This window comes from Sus scrofa, chromosome 15 (assembly GCF_000003025.6).
Source record: "Sus scrofa isolate TJ Tabasco breed Duroc chromosome 15, Sscrofa11.1, whole genome shotgun sequence".
In the NCBI taxonomy this organism is placed as follows: domain Eukaryota; kingdom Metazoa; phylum Chordata; class Mammalia; order Artiodactyla; family Suidae; genus Sus; species Sus scrofa.
In genome coordinates, this window is record NC_010457.5 from 87,536,949 (window position 1) to 87,558,569 (window position 21,621).

Below are 21,621 nucleotides of genomic sequence, written 5' to 3' on the forward strand. Positions count from 1 at the left end.
AATGAAATAGGTGGTTGAAGAAGGGACAAATACAGATGTCTCAAAATCTCAGTCTAGAAATTCAGATTTTCCAAAATAATACCAAAAGTTTTCTTTTAGCTTTCCTCATGTGTTTTCCTTGGAGAGATTTTTCCAGAATCCCTAGTTACTCTGCCAATTTTGGCAGGTGATTATCATTTTTTTTTCTTGGATTAAGCAAAGTATGTTTTGAATTTCAGAGATATAATGTAAAATATTGCTTCATTGCCCTGTGTCAGGAGCAGCTCTAAGGAACCCAGTCAAACAGCTATTAGCTGTATATGTAACAGCTGTTGAAATAACAACTAAGAAGGCTAGCTCGGATTCCAGCATTCTCCCAGAATTCCTCCCCACCCCCCCACCTCCCGCCACAAATTAGAACTGCTAAAAGAACATCTAAGTGTATCAGGATTTTGCCCCACATCAATTCCAGGGAAGGCTTCTTTTTCTCACACAGCAGTATTCCTGACATGAGGCAGAGTGTGCCCAATCTGGTAGCTCATGTTCCAGTCTGGCACTTGGGCTGTTGGCTTAGTGGCTCATCATGCAGTCGTCCAGCTCAGTTTCAACAACAGGAGAGGCCAGCTGAGCAGCTTCCTCTGGAGTCTGGAGAAATGTCTAAATTGGGAGTGAAAGTTTCCACTCTGTATTCTCTCTAGATTTGGGGCCTTTAATAGCTACTTTCCATAAATTTCCTTCCTGTGCAGCTATAAAATGCCATGTTTGCTTGTTCATAAGACTGCAGTAAATAATGCAGTCATCAGCATTGTGGTTCATTCCAGGGTAATATTGCAACTATCAGACATCTCTCTCTCAAGACCAGTGTAATCATTTTGAAGATATTTTCTCTTTTGGAAATCATCTTGTACTTTGAAGACACAGTTTTGGCAGGAATGGGCCCCCAGGAAAGATATATGTTCACTAGTTTAATGATTTCCTCTGTTCTATTTTAAGTTAGTTTAGCTAAATAAAGTAAGACTGTTCTCATGTCCTTAAAGAATAATAGTACTGTTTTTAAAGGAAAATCTTAAAATCAAACCCCAAGGGCTCATAGTTTTCATTATATTTAGCTCTCAAATATCATAAGAATGTGGGATGCTAACATTTAGGGAAGCTAGTCATATTGCACATTTTTTACACATAACCTTACTAGTGTTGAGCTTTTCAAGATGTTCATTCAATGATAATCACTTTTTGGTCACGAGTTAAAGGCTTGAGAAAGCACAGTAATTCTTTCATGAGGCTATTGGGGTATAATTACAAGGCACTTAGGTCCTCATTTATATAACCAGTAAATTCTTAGGAAAGTCTGCTTCTTCCTCTTTTTTTTTTTTCTGTTTAGGGCCACACCCGTGGCATGTGGAAGTTCCCAGGCTAGGGGATGAATTGGAGTTGTAGCTAATGGCCACAGCCACAGCCACAGGAGATCTGAGCTGTGTCTGTGACCCACCTCACAGCTGGCGGCAACTCCAGATCCTTCAACCCACTGAGAGAGGCCAGGGATCGAACATGCATCCTAATGGATACTGGCCAGGTTCCTAACCTGCTGAGCTACAGTGGGAACTCTGACCTGCTTCTGATAAAAGAGGCAGGAGAGCTAAATTCACATGTTTTATTCAGTCTACCTGTCCCTTAGAGCTAGAAATTAATATTTCAAGACAAAATTAAGCAATGGTAATACATGGTACATTATGAGCACATTAAGAAGCTTCAGTTATAAGAAAGATGAATTAGCAAGGGAAATGTTACTGAAAAGCAAAATCAATAATATGATTGCTCTGAAATGGACAATTCTTCCAATTGCAGTGGAACATGCAATTATTTTCTTTAATTTTATGGAAGTATATTTGATTTATAATGTGTTAGTTTCAGGTATACAGCAAAGTGAATCAATTATACATATACATATACAAATATACACACATATATCCATTCTTTTTCAGATTCTTTTCCTATATAGGTTATTATAGAATATTGAGTAGAGTACCCTGTGCTATACAATAGGTTATTGTTATTTACTTTATATATAGTAGGAACATGCAATTTTTTAGCCATACCCCACAGCATGTGGAAGTTCCTGGGCCAGGGACTGAAACCATGCCACAGGAGGGGCCCAAGCTGCTGCAGTGACAATGCTGGATCCTTAACCCCCTGTGCCACAAGAGAACTCCTGAAACATGCAATTCTTAAGTGTAAAAAAATTTGCTGGGAGAGCAAAGTAGCACCAGATGTGATGAATAGTTCTGAAAGAAACTTCTCTGACCAAATGACCAACTAGGGCTTCCTAAACGACTCAGTAACTGATTAGTAAAATGAAACAAAACAAAGCAAGACAAAACAAACGAGGTAGACTCCTTCCTTCTCTTGTATTAGGTTGTAAGGAGTTACTGGATAGAGAGGCCAAAGTGACAGGACAGAAATGCTACATCTCACCTATACCATTTCAATTAATGTCCAGACAGACCAGTCTCCTATCTCCTACAATTATTTGTGTTTTCCCCTTTCAGTTACTATGGTATTTATGGCCCCGCCAGGTTTCAGGCAGCAGAGACAGATCCAGGTTACCTCTTGTGATGAAGATTTTGTATGAAGGTGCAGGGAGGGGTAGGGAGGGGTTAAGAAACAGAGAAGAGGAATCCATTTTAATAGGTACACTGTCAGCCCTGATAGGGTGACGACCTCCAAATTCATATCTGCAGCCTCAACATATTTCCTGAACTTCACACTCCCAATTCTAGCTAGCTACCAAATTTTTTCACTTGAATGAATGGAATCCAAAGAAGCTTCTCAAATTTAGTATGTCTCAAACCAAACTCAATGGCTCTATTTGGGGTTTTCCCCATCTCAGTGAACTGTATTCTGCTGTTGAGAACAAAATTTTTGCATAATCCTTGACTGTTTCCCCTTACACAATCCATCATACACTCTTGTAGTTCTAATTTCAAGATGCGCCCTAGTTATTTTCCATATCTTCCACTGCTACTACCTTGTGTGAGCCACCATTCTTTCTTGCCCAGGCTGCTTCTATCCCTAACCCTCTACAATCTAGTCGCCAGACACAAGCCCGGGTAATTCCTCTAACTTGCAAATGTGATCATGCCAGCCCCTTGGTCAAAATCCTCAAAAACTTCCTGTCACATTAAGAATAAAGTGAAAAACCCAATTATGGCTTATGAATCCTTGAATGAACTGTTCTGGTGCCCCTCTCTGATCTCATTTCCTTTCACTCTGCCCCTTCTTCACTTAGGTTCAATGTCATGGACTTTTTCACTATTTATAAACATCTCAAACACACGTCTGTATCAGAGAATTTGTACTTCCATTTTCTCTCCTTGAAAAGCTCTTTATCAACTGGCCTCTCAAATGGCTCAGCTAATATTACCTCCTCACAACACTGCCTTAATTTTTTCCACAGCACTCATCATGTACCTAGAATGAGGTATCCATGACAACCCCCTAGTACAGTTCCTGGTACATAATAGACGCTCAGTAAAAACTTGTTGAATAAATGAACTGTAATAAACTGGGGAATCTAGCCACATTGTCAATCTGCTCAGAAGAGGATATCTCTTAAACCCTGTTCTACTAATTGTCATACTTGTGACTCTGCTTCTGTTTCCTTTGCTTCTCTCTCTACTTGATCCTCCCTTAATTCTTATGTTCCTAATTATCAGTATTCTTTTGTTTTCCTTGTTTTACTTTTCTCCACTCTCTTCCCCCTATGGTCAAAGGGAAAACCTGATTTGGAAAATTAATTGCTATCCAGAATGATTCATCAGTTTGGCTGGATTTTTAAGAAAGGTTATCTCATGGACTGCTAGAACAATTAGGTGATTGCTTCTGACTAGGGCCTGGTTCCTCTAACAATTAGTTTGTGGCCAAGGTGGTAGCATCATATGACAAACTTGGCAATGTAAATAGAAGAATCTGGATAGGGCTCTTGTCCATTAGAGATGTTTCATGGCTTGTCCAGTACATTTACTCTTAGAAAGTAATAATAAATTTAGTACTTGGTCTCACCACCTTTCTAGTCATACCATTATAGTTACTCAAAGTTGTCAAGGAGCTTAAAGGTTAACTAGTACAACTATCTAGTAATGCATTGAACATTGCTTCCATTTTTTGCCACTGCATCTAATCTCAGGGTATCAGATTGTCTATGTTCTCTTGAAGATTTTAAATACTAGGCCTGGAGTAGAGCCAGATAATCAAAAGTTCCAGGTGATTCTGTTGTAGCAGGTCTACAGATTGACCAGATTCAGATATCCAGTCACCTCCCTAACATGTCTTTCTTATGTCATAGGACAGTAGCTCATAGAGATCAAAGATCATGAGATCAAAGTTAGCATATTTGAAACAGACCTTTTGACAGCAATTTGTCTTTCACTGCTCCCCTTCTCAGGAAGTAATCTTCATCTACTTAAGTGCTTACTCCTGAGTTCTAGGAGCCTCTAGTGACACTCTCCCTCTCCGTGGCTCTCTTGGTTAGCAGAGAACCAGGTCCTATGGATTGTATCCCATTAGTACCTCGCCCACCTTCCCTTCTTCTGTCTCCAATACTGCCACCATAATTCAAGTCACAGTCATCTCTTTGCCAGGACGTAATTGTTTACTCTCCATTCAGCCTCTCGCTTCTTACTTCCTGTTTGTTTTCTATACTGTAGCCAAAGTGAAATTTCTAAAACACAGAAGTGATTATGCCACTTCCTTTGTTAAAACTCTTCAATAGCTCCTCTTTGCCCTTAGATAAAATTCCTATTCCAGAGCAAAATTTAGAAAGCTTACTGCTCTATGACTGCAGTCTGCCTTCTCTTTCCCTCACCCACCAGGTCCCAGGCACACTGGCATTCTGTCATCTTCCAAATGCACCAAGTTCTTTCCTGAAAGAGATTGTATACATTCTCATCTAGAATATTTGCCCTTGCCTTCTTCTTTTTTTTCTTTTAGGGCTGCACCTGCTGCATAGGAAATTTCCCAGGCTAAGGGTCTAATCTGAGCTACACAGCCAGTGGCTGATACTACAGTCACAGCAAAACTATATCTGAGCCACGTCTGCAGCCAACACCACAGCTCACAGCAACACCGGATCCTTAACCCACTGAGAGAGGCCAGGGATTGAACCTACACCCTCATGGATCCTAGTATGGTTCATTAACCACTGAGCCATGAAGGCAACTCCCTTGTCTTCATTCTTTATTTGGCTAGCTCCTACTTATCATCAAAGCTCTGTCCTTAAAGGTCAGATCCTTGAAAGGCGCTTTCCCTAACCCTCCATTCTGCCAAGACCAGCTCAGCAGGATGGGGCTGAAGAACGGGTGCTATGGAACTTAAGGAAAAAAAGTTAACATAAAACAAGACACAGAGACATTTATCTTAAGTAAAGGTGGGAACCAGGGGACTCAAGGTCTCAGGGATCAAGAGCCCTGCCTCAAGAAACCACACTGCTTTTATTGTGCTCTTGAGGATTATGTCAAGTGAAAAGGGGGTTGTGGGTGCAGGATATAATTTTTTTTATTATTTTATAAATTCTTTTATTATTTTAAAAGTCACTTAGCTGGTAGATGGTTAAACTTTTACTCTAAACTTTAGGCATTTAAGAATCATTAGCATTTGAGTTAGCTATCTATGCATAGCATTTCAGAGAATCCTCACTATGCTTCAGCAAACCGGCATGCCTATTTGCGGCATGCCTATTTGCGGCAACCTTGTGTGCCTAGGTTTGCACCTTGGTTCTTTTTGCTAATGCATATTCTGCTAACGACCACTCATAAACCACTTGGCCATGAGGTTCCTCTTTCTCTTTTTCTTTAGAGGACATACCATGCTTGTGCAAATGGCGTGCCAATCTGCACAGGTCCAGCGTGCCTAGACCAACGTATTATGTTCTCATTCAGCTGACCCTGCGAATAACCCATGCTTTAGGTCTTTGTTCTTAAGTCATTTACCATCACCGTGACTGTTTCTCAAGCAGGAAGACGGGACAAAGTAAGGAAGGACAAGATGGAGTTTTTAGCAAAGGAGGCTAAGAAAATATTATAAAAACATGTCTCGCAACACATTCTAAATTATCTATAGCTATAAACTCTATTGGTAGTTATTCATTCTCTATAGTTCTTTCATTGCAAGTAATCATAATGTTCAACTTTTTATTTAGTGTCTCTCTCTCCAACCAGACCAGAAGTAATCCATATGGCAGCAGTGACAGTGTCACTTTTGTTCATTACCTTACCTACAGGGCTTAACATAATGCTTAAGACATAAGCAGTGCTTATACATATACTTTTAAATAGTTTTTAAAAATGTGCCCAACACTACTTTGGTGAATGAATCATTTCCTTAGGGTGTTTACCTTCTCTCTGGTCTACGAAAAAGATCTCTTTTTCTTTTTTAAATTGAAATTTATATTCATGGATTCTTGTTCTATATCTTGTTGCTATTTGTGATAAATTTTAAAATGACAACTATCTGAATATTCCAATACATCTATCAGGTCCTTGCCTCACCCCTAATTTGTCTTTCCAGATTAAAACACTTCAATATCAATTATGCCTGTCCTTTCACATTCATTCTTGATCTCCTAATAAGCTTCACTTTGCCTATATCATTCTAGAAGTACATCATTCAAAATCAACTTATATTTAAGTTGTGGTCTGACCAGGACGGAAAAGAGACTAATTATGCCTGTCACCTCCTTCATCCAAGATAATCTAATTCCATTAATGCAACCCCAAATTGTATTAGCTTTTTTTCTGGCAGTCATATACATTAGTGACAAATAGTGAGCTTACAATAAATTCAAAACTCCCAAGTTTTTCATGTCCTCTTCTTAAGCTATATTGTTTATGATGTGTTCTTCACTTTAAAATTATCTTTTTTTTTAACCAAAAAGCAAGGTAGTGCTGTCATCCCAATTGAATTTTGCCTTGTTAGTGTCAGGCTGTCACATGAACATGCCATATTTTGTATCATGAGTCCATCATCTATTCTATTCTCTATTATCTCAATTGTGTATCATCCACAGATTACATAAATTTATCCTTGGTATTTTTTGGCACATCTATAATAAACATATCAAACAGAACAGGACAAAGACAGGTCTGTAGCAGACATAGTTCCCTCTAGTTGACATTGATTCCCCTGAAGGCATCTTTTAACCAGTTATCAAATGGACTTGTTCTGTTAGGTTTCTATCCCTTGAAACCAGAGGATATTAGGAAAACTCTCGTTAGACACATTATTATATTTCAGATATGGTGTGCTGATCACATTTTTTTCATCTATATAGATGAGTCATAAATTTGTAATGTATATTATGCATAAAAATGACAAATTGAAGTTTGCATAGAAAACTTTTCCATTACCCTATATAACACAGTACTTCATAATTATTTAAGTAGAAAGTTCTGAAGATTATCAGAAAAATGATAGCTGACAACTGAATACCCATGTGACTTCTCTGGTGTTTATATGGTGGCCAGCCCTGTAATTTACAGAACAGCCAATTAAATTATAGTTGGATAGCTTGAATCATGTTTTCAGAAAAGCAAAGTAGGTTTAAATCTTGGGGCAGGAAATAGCTGACTCATTTCCACTCCCATTTTGTGTGTGTATGTTTTACTGGAAGACAAATGCCTTCAACTAAAGACAGAAAAGCAAGGGCTATCAATTTAAAAGGAAATATGAAAGTGAAACAAAGCAGCTGACAGAAAAACAGCTTTGTAGATCAGGACAGCTAGTATTGCATGGCCATTCTTAATGCATAGCAAGTCAGATTTTTCATGGACATCCGAAAAAAATCTTCCTCTCATTCTTCATACTTTCTTAAAAAGAAAAGCTTAGCTACTTCAATGTCCAGAGACTGTTCTTCTGACATGACCAGTAGGTCTTCCCTGAACGTTTGCAGCACTGTAGCCTCTACTTTTTTTTTCCTCCAAGGGTGGTTGTGATCTTGATATATTATCTCAATTTAGCCTCTTTTCATAATAAAGCAATAAACGCAAATAAAGAATAACCCAGGGAAGGAAATAAACTGGCCCAATAAAAAGGCTAAAGTGGATTTTGGAGGATGGTAGGTGACAGTGGCAAAGACATCCCATGCAATATTAACTGTAGGATTATCTTCAAATCGAGGAAAGCCATTGGTCATGATAATTTAATAGGATCCAGACATGAAAGGACATGGACCTTGGGGGTAAGCGATTGGTATTTAAACCTCAGTGACATCACTTACTAACTGTTCAGCTTTAGCAAGTCAAGGATTTTAAGCTGTCTCTTTTCTCTCAGTAAAATGTGTATGTGATACCTACCTCACAGGACTACTGTGGAGATAAAATGAAACAATATGCACAAAGAGCATGCTTAGAAAAGGCGCACACTATTTAAGATCTATTTTGAATGACTCCTTGAACCTTGGTTTAAGAGTCAGCCATATCCCGCCTTGTTTGCACTGAGCCTGCAAAATGGAAGCACGAAGCCCCACAGGAGAGACCAAGGTGGCATGAAAAGTCTTCATGAATAAAATACCTGCCAGATCTTTTCTGACATCCCAGTAGGAACTGAAAAGTCAGAGTTAGAGGTGCCTGATCCTAAAAATCATGTGGACAACCAAACCCTACAACACTCACTCCATCAATATCAAATAAAAGGCATTGATCCTTAACTGCCTCAATATCAAATAAAAGGCATTGATCCTTAACCTTTCACTTCCTTTTTAGCAAAATCCTATTTTGCTTCATTTCACCTGCCTCCTCCCCTCAGACATCACACCCCTCATTTCCCACCTACTAACAGACCCCCCCCAAAGATATTGACATTTAAATGAATAAATCTAGTATTTCAAAAAAGCTTAAGAACAAAGTGATGGTTGGTGGTGAATTTGGGGGTGCTAAAGAAGATTGTACAATAAATATTTCTAGCCAGAAGGGATCAGCAGGAAATCACATCATATAAATTCAGTCTACAAAGTAGGAACATAGGTAGATTAACAATGATTATATAGAACTATGATCAATGCACTCTTCCTGAGTTTGAAATGTTTTATAATTGCTATGAAAAAAAATATCAAAAGAAACAGACCAGCTGTAGTATCCTGTTTTATCATCACTTGCACATTGAAGTCAGGGAGAGAATGTATCAAGAGATTTTACCTTCTCATTAGGTAGTATCCATCACACTGAATTCTTTTTAAAAACATTTCTGTTCCTCTGTGGTTGTTCTACAGGTATTCATCACATTTGCCTTTCTAAATCTTGGCTTTTTTGTTTGTGCTGGCTCGGTTTATTTACTGTGCAGGGTGGGGCTTTTTAAACAACTCAAAAAACATTTTAACAGATTTCTAGATAACAAGGAACATTCTAAATATATACAAGCCTTTTCTTAACCCCCCCCAAAAACCAAATATGCTTCTATTTCCAGATCTACTTCCTTCACATCTCTTCAGTTTCTTTTACTTACTAAGTTTTATGTTCATCTTTCCTCATATCTTTGAATTCAGAAGGTGGGGTCAGATTGGAGAACTGATTTAAGAATGCATCTTTCTTGGAAGTCACTAGGATGCCTTTTTTTCTGAGATCAACACTGAGAGAGAGTAAAGCAAGAGGAAAATGCCAGCAAGTATAAGTGGATTTAATATTTTACAGCATCGTCACACATTATTAGGTGAAGATCAAAAGGATCTTGAGATGGATTAGATTGCAGATTTGAAATTTGGGACAAGAAACTTAATCTTCTGTGGTGCCACTTAAATTTTGAAAAGGAGACCACTATTCATCACTATGGTCCCACTCAGGTGTCTATATACATTTTAAAGTAATCACTTAAATTCACACTCCTCTATTTAAATAACATACAACTTTTAAAAAGACTTCCTATCTTAGAAGCTGGGGAAGAGATGAAGTTTTGCACTTGGTTGGAACAGATTGTCAAGACCCAGTGTCTCTTACTGCCCTGCAGCACATATGAGTCTCCACTATGTATCAAGCACTACCTTAACGTGGTGTTGCTGCAGAGATAAAAGGCAAAATCCACACTCTTTCAAGAGACCATTGTGGAAGAAGTAACACACAAGTGGTCAGGTAGAGCACACCATGGTAGGTCCTTGTATACGGATTTGAGCGAGTGGACCAGGGGAGGTGAGGAGACCCATACTAGGTCTGGAGAACCAGAGGTTGAAATCTTTGTGATCACAGAGGGAACACTCAAATTTACAAGTGTCTGCAGAGTAAAATGGACTGAGTCATGGAAAAGTGGAACACACAGCTTACCATTTTCATTCCTCCTGTCATTCAAACTTGCAAAGCATTTAAGATGATACCACAACATAGCTAAACCCTGCAGGGATCATCACAAAGTACTTTGCTGCCATGAAAAGTCTAAAAAGACCCCACTAGGGGTTCTATTGTGGTGCAGCAGGTTAAGGATTAGCATTCCTGCTCTAGTATACGTTTGACCCCTGGCCCAGGACTTCCATGCCATGGGCAAGGCCAAAACATAAAAAAATTTAAAAAAAATTAAAAGGCCTCACTATTGACTATATAGACATGACTTACCAATGCATTTGGAAACCCTTGTGTATTTCCGTTTTTAATAGTCTGGTTCACATCTTTTTATTGTTAATAATTTAACTTCTAAAACAGGGCAAGTTCCAACTCAAATTATACTTTAAAAAATAAACTTTATATTTTAGAACAGTTTTAGAGTTATAGAAAAATCGTGATGATAATATATGGGTTCCCATAAATGCTACATCCCATTTTTCCTATGACATATAACTTATTTTAGTCCAGTACATGTGTTACAATTAAAACAATATTGATCTGTTAAGTAAAGTCCATATTTTACTCATATTTGTTTAGTTTTTACCTGCCCTTTTCTAATCTAGGAACCCATCAAGGACATTACATTTAATTATCATGTTTCCTTAGGTTTCTCTTGGTTGTGACAGTTTCTCAAACTTGTTTTTGATCACCGTGGCAGTTTTGAGGAGTATTGGTCAGGTACTTTCTAGAATATCCCTCTATTGGAATTTGTCTGATGTTCTTCTCATGAATTTGACTGGGGTTATAGGTTTTAGGGGAGAAAGACTGAAGATATAAAGTGACCATTTCATCACATGACATCAAGAGTACATGCCATCAACCTGACATCACGGTTGATGTTGACCTTGATCACCTGGTCAAGGTAGGGTTTGCCCAGTCTCCCCACTGCAGGGTTACTTTTTTTTCACAGTCCTTCCATATTTCATTCTTTGGAAGGAAGTCACCAAGAGTAGCTTATACTCTACTTCCTTGTAAAAAAAAATGTATCTACAAAAAGTTATTTTGTAAATACATTATAAAGTTTTTTTGGAATAAATTCCAAACAAATTAATTGGAATTCATTTTGTAAGAACATTTGTCTCTTCTCCATTTATTTACCTATTCAATCCCATTTATTTTTATTAATACAAACTCATGGATGTTTATTTAACACTTTGAGTACTAGTTTATTTTGTTGCTCACACCATTCATTATTGTGGGGTTTTTTTTGGTTTATTTTAGTATTCTCTTACTTTCCGGCACTACAAAGCTCATTTATATATTTTCTTCCCCAGTTTTAGAAAATCAGCTCTTTCTCCAAAGAGCCCTCAAATTATAAATTTTTTATTTGTCAGTATACTATCAAATATATGTTTGTTATCAGTTTATAGTTACTAAGAATAGAGAAATCTATCTCTTGCTCTGGTGAAATGTATGTACATTATATCCATTAGTGTTTAGAAGGGCTAATGTCACACTGTCAGCATGCTAAGACATAACACACTCCACTCTTATTAACACTAATGGCACTTCCAGGAAGAAAAAACAATGCCTATTAGTAGAGTAGGCAGATGGTGTCTGTACAGGCTTGCCTTCCTTCATTTAATACCTAATACAGTGTTCCCTGATGTTTTCTGGGATGAGATTTGTATTGATTCTTTATAGATTTGGAATTAGTAATACGTTTGCAGTCTTATTGGAGATTGGCCATTTGCTTTACTTAAAACAAAGATTTTAAAAAGTAATGTGTAAACACCTTATATTTGTGTAGCGCTTCAATAGATGCAATGTATTTTTGTATAATTTATTTATTCTTTACAAGAAACTATGTAAGGTAAGTAGGATCCTTTAGAGGAAAGTGAGGCTCACAGGTGATTAGAGTTCCCATGTATAAAGTCACTCTCTTTACAAGGTCAAATTGTGACATGAGCTTTTTTTTTGCTTTTCTGTTGGAAGAGTTCATGATTCTTTTCCCATTTACCCATGTATCCTGTTTCCCCTAATTAAAATCAAGAGATCCTTCAGCCTTAAAATGTAATGGAATTTTTGAAAGATCTTTTATACAAAAATTCTTACAATATACTTTGTACCTCTTTAAAAAATAATTTTTACATTTTAACCTCACAGTATAGATTTGAATGTAACAACAATGTACTCAAACCAAGCTTGCCTCAATTTTCTCTCTCTCCAATCCACCTCTCCCCACTCCCACAGACAGCTGACCACACAAATCAGACCCTGTGAATTTTTCTTTGCAACCCTTCAAATGTGCAACCTATTGCTGTAGGACAAGGCTCCAGACATAATGTGCAGGGCTATTTACAATCTTGCCCCTCCCACCTGTCTAGCTGTACCTCCCACCACAGCTTCCTTTAATCTAGGCTGCAGCAATGCTGAACAGCATTTATTTCCTCAAAAACAGGTGGTTCCTCACCTCCATGTTTGTTCTTTAGCTTCATTTGCATAGATATCCTTTCTCTGAGCCTCTTACTTCTAAATCTTTTCAGAGGTGCTGCTTTGGTATTCAGAATGCATTATATCTACCTATTTGCATATATGGGTAATCCCCTCTGGCTATACTTAATTCCTTGGAGACAGGGCCAGTGTCTTATTTGTCTTTCAGGAGTATCTTATGTCTTCATTTGTATAGTAGAAAACTCTTAGTAAATGCTGAATCAGTGACTGAATAATCTTTCTGATTTAATTTTAGCCACATAGAAAAAGAAGTTATAAATTTCTGTGTTTTTTAGTCACTCATTACTCACTCAACTCACCCTCACTCATTCATTCTACAAACATTTATAAAATGCTTACTATCTGTCAGGGAGGTCATGCCTTAGGATTTTTTGATGAGAATAAGCAAAACATAGTCCTTCTCCATAGAAGAAACATAAATAGAAAAGAAAGTTGTATAAAAAATTAATATTCCATAAGATTGATATGAACAAACTGAAGAGGAAACCACTAGCTCTCCCTGTCACAAACAACAAAGACTTTACAAGACATAGGAACTTCATCTGATAAATGAAAGATGAGTAAGATTTTCACAGAGAACCTGAAGGGGTAGATTCCAGGCAAAGTGTTGATGCAAAGGCACACACAATGTGAAGGACAGATGAACCTGGAACATTGTGAGGCTGGGGGTGGAACCTGTGAAGAAGGGAACACAGAAGAGATGCTAGGGAGTGGGTCAAAGGTCCCTGTGCATACTCTTGGGAGCTGAGATTTTATGTTGAGACACAGAGCACTTTTGGACAATTTTTAAGATTACTTAATATGATACCCTGCTCTCTTGAGCGCCTTGAAAATGTGAAGGAGAGGCCAAGGGATTAAGAAGCTGATTCAGAGTTAATTTTTAAAGACTAGTCTACCTTAGATTTTATTTGCCTCAGTTAATCTGCCTGTTTGTGCTGTCCTTATTTTTATAAGAATGGCTAACCGTTAGTGCCAACCTCTTTTTCTTCTGTTTTAATGCATTTCAGCTTTCTAAATAGTATTTATGAGCTGTGAGAAGTTGAAGTACTTATCATATTATCTTTCAAAATAACTTAATGGAAATTCAATTAGAAATGTGTTATAAAATAAAAATGCCTATATAAATTGAGGGATGGGTTCTTAGTGGGACCAATTTAAGACAGGATCATTTTCTTACAAACATGCTGGGCTATGAATCTTTTCTAAACATTCTCCCTTTTAAGACATTATGTTCCTGTCTGAACCTCAAAAAATAAAAAAAAAAAAGAAAAGAAAAAACTATCTTGTGATAGGATGGGTTAAGAACAATTTTATTAATTCTTTTCTCTGTAGGTCCTCATGACAAAATACCCTGCATTTCAGTTGTCGCAACAGGCAGCTCTCACTGTGCAGAATATGTATTATGGGGTAGTAAATGTATCAGCATTGCTGTCAATCAATATGCAAATACTTATTAAACTTGAACTTTGTGCAAAGCTCTGAGTTATGTGTTAGACAAATGAACCACCAAGTTCTAAAACACTCTAGGTCAAATTTTGAGGAAGGTATAATGTTTGAGTGTTTTCATTAAGAGGCAAAATACCCAACAGATGCAGGGATTCCAAAGATTAGTTTCAGGAAATTACTAGGCCCACATGATAAACAGTATGTGATAAGCATTGAATGTATCTTCTATATCCCTTCCATTCTGGTATAATTACCAATGGGAGAGCCATGCTGTGCTTCCCTTATCCTTGATAAATATGCCAAAGCTACTTCTTTTTCTTTTTTCCCCTTAACATTCCAAACTAAAGTTTACCAAAGGGGAAATGTGGGGGAGGGGAGGGATCAATTAGAGAATTGATATATACACATTAGTGTATATAGAACAAACAGGTAACAGGGACCTGCCGTATAATAGTGGGAAATTTACTCAGTACTATGTGGTAACTTGCATGAGAAGAGAATCTGGAAAGAAATAGACGTATGTATAACTAATTTACTTTGCTGTATGCCTGAAATTAACACAATTTTGTAAGTCTACTATATTTCAATACAAATTTTATTTATTTATTTATTTATTTATTTATTTATTTATTGTCTTTTTGCCATTTCTTGGGCCGTTCCCGCGGCATATGGAGGTTCCCAGACTAGGGGTCCAGTTGTAGCTGCTGGCTTACACCAGAGCCACAGCAACGCGGGATCCGAACCGCATCTGCAACCTACACCACAGCTCACAGGCAACGCTGGATCCTAACCCGCTGCACAAGGCCAGGGATCGAACCCGCAACCTCATGGTTCCTAGTCGGATTCGTTAACCACTGCCCCACGACAGGAACTCCAATACAAATTTTAAAAATAACTTTAAAAAAGAACTGTTATTCACTGCACTTGAGTAATTTTGTAAAATTTTATTCTCGAAACAAAACTTAAAATGAGTGTATTGATTTCCAACAAGCTATCTTAGAGCAAGGTTCTCATATGCTTTTCTCCATGTAATAGCAAAAGACAATCTCAGCTTTAAATACAGCTGGACTAGAATTGATAAAAGGACTTTGAGGGTTGGAAATGTCATCTGGCCCCTTCTGAATCCAAGGCCATCACTCAGTTGCCGTGAGCTGTGGTGTAGGTCGCAGACACAGCTCGGATCCTGCGTTGCTATGGCTCTGGTGTATGCTGGCGGCTACAGCTCGGATTAGACCCCTAGCCTGGGAAACTCCATATGATGTGGGTGCGGCTCTAGAAAAGGCAAAAAGACAAAAAAAAAAAAAAAAAAAAAGCGTATTGGTCCTCCTAGACCCTGGCAATCTAGAAGCAAATAAAAAAACGTAAGCAGGAGTAGTAACAAGTAAAACGACTGCGAGAGATGTGAGAACTGGCTGTCTGAGGAGGAAAGCAGCAGAAATACTGCAAGTTACACAATTACATCACTGTGTAGGACAAGATGACCAAAACAGTGACCTAGATTCATTCAGAAGAAAAGTTGTACTATTTTTTAATGTAATATGCATTTTAAAAGGCAGGAAAGTGAAAGTATGCAATGAAAGATTTAAAATTCCACTTTTTTTTTTCTGAGTTTCTTCTCAGGGTGGTGTGTAACCCACAGTATGTGAAAATACAAGTGTGAATAAGATCTTATCCTTTTCAGAAGCCTTTCTCTCCACTCCTATGATCTTCTACAGTTGCCACTACAGGGAGAATGTGAACTACAGGAAATGGGGAGAGGTCTCAAGCTCAGTGGCTCATAAACTAGTGTTCTGGTCATTTGAGAATATTAGGAAGGATATGAAAACAAACTTGGCCTATGTAGCATTTTGCCTAGGTCAGTACTTTACCACATAACATGTGGCGGAGATTTCTTTAAAAATCTTTCTCAGAAATCTAAAGGTGAACACTGGCTTCTAAAATGTCTTCCAGTCCCTACAAAGCATTTCATCTTGTTTAGAAAGTTGAAAGGGTCATGTTGAAACAACAATAAATATTTTTATTTTTCCTTTTGGAGTTGTAAACTCTGGAGACAAATTACCAATGGCATATTGATTCACTGTCATAGATAACCACATTGAAATGCTATTTTATGGGCTATTCTGAAAACAATTAATAACTAGAGTAATAATATTCTTCCATACTATGATACTTGGAGAAATATTTCATCTAATTTAAATTCTTGTTGATCCTTTACCCTATATCCATTTCATATGACTATGAAGTCTAATCGGCTTAGTTCATATTTTGAAGACAGCTTCTATTTTGGGTTCATTTGATTATCTCTAGATTATCAGTTTTGCCTCAACTTACAGTAGTTCAATAAACAATATATTTTGTGTGTTGAAAATTATCTAGGATAACTGTAATTGAGCAAAGGCTCCCGTGGCTCATGCAGCAAAAAGCCAAACTCTGACAATAAGTATTTGCAGCAAAGTGTTTATTTTCAGGGAACCAAGCAAGAAGAATGGGCCACTCATGCTTTAAAGACACAAACTCAGAGTTCTTATGGTGGCTCAGTGGTAATGAACCTGACCAGTATCCATGAGGAGGCGGGGTTGATCCCTGGCCTTGCCCAGTGGGTTAAGGATCTGGTGTTGCTGTCGGGTAGGTTGCAGATGCGGTTCGGATCAGGTGTTGCTGTGGTTGCGGCATAGACCTGCAGCTGTAGCTCTGATTCGAGCCCTAGCCTGGGAACTTCCATATGCCATGCGTGTGGCCCTAAAAAGTCAATAAATAAATAAATAAATAAATAAATAAATAGAACCAAAGTCCCCAGTGGCATTCAGGCAAGGGTTTTTAAAGACAGTATTAAGGGAAAGGATCTAGGATGTGTAATCAGCTCATTGATCTTCTGATTGGTTGGTGGTGAGGTGACAGGATGTTATTTAGAGAATCTCAACCTCTGGTTCCAAGAGATTTACATGCTTGTGATCAGCATGTAGCCACCATCCTCCACTAGGTGGGGGTCTTGGTTTCTATAGAATAACTCAAAGATAAGTGTCAGATTATTACCTATATTCCTTCAAGAGGAACTATGAGTCCTGTGAGGCTATTGTCCTAATCATTAACTGCTTGAATCTGCCCTTTGGAACTCAGGAAAGGCCTAGGAAACTAAAGTCCCAAGAAACAAGGGCTTTTGTATCTGGGAAAGCCCCACAGGTACTGCTTGGTTTCAGTCCCTCTTTTTCTTTGTTATTCCTCAATCCTCAGAGAAACAGGGGCAGGGCAAGAAAGAGAACAAAGTTTTAGATAGGGGGCAATCATAAATTCAGCAGGAGAACCCAGGTTCATGATCATGCTAACCATATAAAACAATAGATCACAATATAAATTTTGGTGGTGGCCAAAAAAGGTTTTAAGAAAGTGATTAAAATATATTTTATGTTTAAGTGTGTATTATGTGTTATTTATACTTAGTAGTTAAAATTTAGTTTCACTATTTATTATTTTGATGTTTGTCTTGGAAAAAATGTATTCTATTATTGTGGGAATTACTCTGGATATTTTGGGACAGTTCTTAGTGGCTTTTAGGATTTTGAACTTCTAGAAGAATGGGACAAGAGGGGAAGTCTTCTCCTCCCATCTGGTCATCTTGTTAAAAATGACAAACAAAAGGTAAATATCCCTACCTTTCATGTTATGGAAGGAATAATATATGTAAAAATCAGGTACAGAGAATGGAAGGAAGGAATATTGGATCTGAGATTTCCTGCACTGCTCCCCTTCCATGCTTTAAGCCCTGATAGTTAATGTAGCCAGAGCTCTCCTAAATCTTCTGACCCTATTATTACTCCTTGATGTAATTCCTCCTCTAAACAATAAATTAATTAGCACTTGTGCAATAATTACCTCCAGAATATTTCTGTATTAATCTTTTCCAGTTATGTATGCCTGTGGTCTCTTGTTTATGTGATTTTCTTTGACACTACAATTTTTTTGCTATTAAGTAATTCAACTGGATATTAAATAATGCACCTGTAAATCCTTTCTAGCATGAAGAAATATGGGAGAGAGATTTCGTTTGCCAAAGATTCTGAGGCTGTTTGATAAGGTGGATCTCTGAAGAGTCCTTTGAACTAATCGTACTCATCCTACACATTGTGAAAAATAATAATAGAATTAATTTTACTTTGGGCTTTCTTAGACAGAGGTAGGCAAAGTGTCATTTGACTATTATTTAATTAACCTTCTATAATTTCTTGGGCATACAGAGGCATTCTCCAAGTAATGAAAACAAACACAAAAAATCTATTTTCAAGTTTTTCAAGAAGTACAACATGAATATACATCTGATAATGAAAACTAAAACTCTCCTTATCTCAAAGAAATGCAAAGCATGGCAAAATATATTTCAAGTTTCATATAACTTAAACATTGCTAGAATAAGCTATTTCTTTTTCTTCTTTTTTTTTTTTTTTTGTCTTTTTGCCTTTTCTAGGGCCGCTCCCAAGGCATATGGAGGTTCCTAGGCTAGGGATCTAAACGGAGCTGTAGCCACTGGCCTACGCCAGAGCCACAGCAACAGGGGATCCAAGCCACGTCTGTGACCTACACCACAGCTCATGGCAATGCAGGATCCTTAACCCACTGAGCAAGGCCAGGAATCAAACCTGCAACCTCATGGTTCCTAGTTGGATTCGTTAACCACTGTGCCACAACAGGAACTCTGAAATAAGCTATTTCTTAATAATTTGAAATATCATGAATTTAAATAATTTCAAGTGTAAAGATACATTTTCTAAGAGCTCAACCATGATCAACTGGAGAAATGCCTGCATGTTTTTAATTTTAATGCAAATTAATTTTAATTAACATATAAACTTAAAAATTGATGAAAAACATTCCAAAAGTAAATATTACTGGGCCCTGCTGTCAATGCCAAAGCTATCTTTCATCTTATTAAGATTAATTAATTGTTGGATCACCACAGGTCCCCAGTTCTACTTGTAAGGCCAAATAAAAGAATTCTTTGCATTTATATCTGCATTCTTAGTTTCCACACAGTCATTTTAATCCCTTATGATTTTTGAAATAAATATATTTTTGCATGTAATTATATAATTACTCAATAGACCAAAACAGATCCCATGGAGCCACTTGTGTGTGCCATGTAAATAATGTTATGTTCTACCCCTGGTAATTGGCCAGTAGATCCCCCAGGAGTGTTTTGATCCTTTAAGTAAACACTATGTGGGCAAAGAGGGTTGTATTTTCTTCATTAGCAAAGAAACCAAAAAGAAGAGCTTCACATTCAGTGTTCATTACATCATTTTAAAAAGAACTGCTAGAGACCCTATAGCTCCCTCTGCTGGTTCTCGAAGTTAAAAAAGGACAGGTATAAAACAGTGTTAATGAACTAGAGCCTCTTAGGAGAAAAAAGGATAATTTTAGGTATTTGATGGGTTTAAATTAAAGAAATAAGCAACAGAAAGACTTTGCATTTTTATTTTCCTTAAGTTGTGAGCCACCCTACTCACTATAAGCCTTTAAATATTTTACCATTTTATATGCCTGTACTATAAAAAGCAGGCTCTAAAACAATGGTAATTTTTTTTTCTGAACTGCAAAAAAATAAGCTTTATGAGTCTTCTAAAATTCCCTTCTAAAAAATTCTGAAGTTGTGTTCAATCACATAGAACATAATTTTTATTTAAAGATGTCAATAGTTACACAATCTACAACCCAAACCCATTCATTTTTTGATATGGAGATAAGAAATGTAGTTGACCTTATAGACTTGTAGGTCCCATAAACCTATTAAATCAGGCTATAAAAGAAGCTAGGTAAACAGTATATTCTGATGAAGAGGATTTAGATAGTGAGTTATAGATATTGTCATAGATTATTACAAATAAATGCATGTCTTTGATAGCTCTCTTTTACTATGTATATAGTAAATGTATTTTAGTATATTAGGTTTTGACAAGACAGTAAACAATGGTTTTATAATCAAATAGCTAGATGGAGAAAAGTGGTTAAGGCCTAATGTTTATGTATTCTGAGCGACTGTCTGCCTCCAGGGAATATTGTGCTGTCTCTAGTTCTATGTACACAGGCTAGGTCACTCTTTATTACCAGGTAATAAAAAAAATAATTGAGGCAGTAGGTAATGGTTTAGTGCAAATGTCTGAAGCAAGAAAATCTGGGTTGAATTCTAGCTCTACTGAATTGTCTGACCTTGAGAGAGAACATTAAGGATGCCTCATCTGTGCTTCTCTTTCTTCACATATAAAATGCTGATATACAAATATACACTTAGTGTCAGCTTCCTAGAGTTGCCTTAACAAACTGCCACACACTTGATGGCTTAAAAGAGCAGAAATATATTTTTCACAGTTCAAGAGGCCAGAAGTCTGAAGTCAAATTATCAGCAAAGCCATGTTCCTACCAAAGACACCAGGGAAGAATCCTTCCATGTTTTTTCTAGCTTCTGGTGGCCAGCTGTTCCTTGGCATAAGGCAGCATAACTCCAACCCCTGCCTCTGTCTTCATGCGGCCTGCCCACTCTGTCTCTCTGTGTCTCCTCTTACTACTTATGAGAATATCAATCACTGGTTTGAGGAGACTGGATACCTAATCTTAATTACATCTTCAAAGACTCTTTTTCCAAATAAGGTCACATGCTGAGGTTCCAAGAAGACATGAATTTTAGACGGACAATATTCAATATTCAATTTACTGCATATCTCATGGGGGTAGTTTTTTTTTTTTTTTTTTTTTTTTGTCTTTTTAGGGCCGCACCTGTGGCACATGGAGGTTCCCAGGCTAGGGGTCAGATTGGAGAATCAGAGCTGTAGCTGCCGGCCTATGCCACAGCCACACAGGATCCAAGCTGCAACTTCGACCTACACCACAGCTCTTGGCAAGGCTGGATCCTTAACCCACTGAGAGAGGCCAGGGATAGAACCTGCTTCCTCATGGATACCAGTCAGGCTAGTCAACCACTGAGCCACAACGGGAACCTCTCACAAGGGTAGTTTTGAGGATTAAATGAGTTAATGTAATTAAAGCAGGAGAACAATGCCTCTTACAGATGTTTTAAATATGGTGTCTGTAGTTCAGGTGATTTCACCCAAATTACAGCAGCCCAACTGTATCTGCTAGATGGCTTCCCTCGATGGCCTGCTGTGCCTTAAACTCAAGCCATCTAAAACTACTCTCATTTTCACTTCCAAATGAGAGCACTGGATCCCCCAATTCCCTTTCCCTTTCGTCCTCTCCCTTTCGCCCATCCCTCCTTTCCCAAGGTTCAAACCTCAGCAAAGTTTATAATTTCTCCTTTGTTGTCTCATTTAATCAACCACTTGGTCCTGTAGAGTGTACCTTGAAAGCAACCCACTTGTTATTTTTTCCCTCCCTTCTTCTT

At 37.6% G+C, this 21,621-nt stretch overlaps 1 protein-coding gene across 1 annotated transcript in view; it reads left to right on the plus strand.

Moving 5' to 3' along the window:
- Positions 1 to 21,621, plus strand: part of PPP1R1C (protein phosphatase 1 regulatory inhibitor subunit 1C) — a 138,143-nt gene that overhangs the window by 71,876 nt on the left and 44,646 nt on the right. The gene's annotated exons all lie outside the window — the stretch shown is intronic.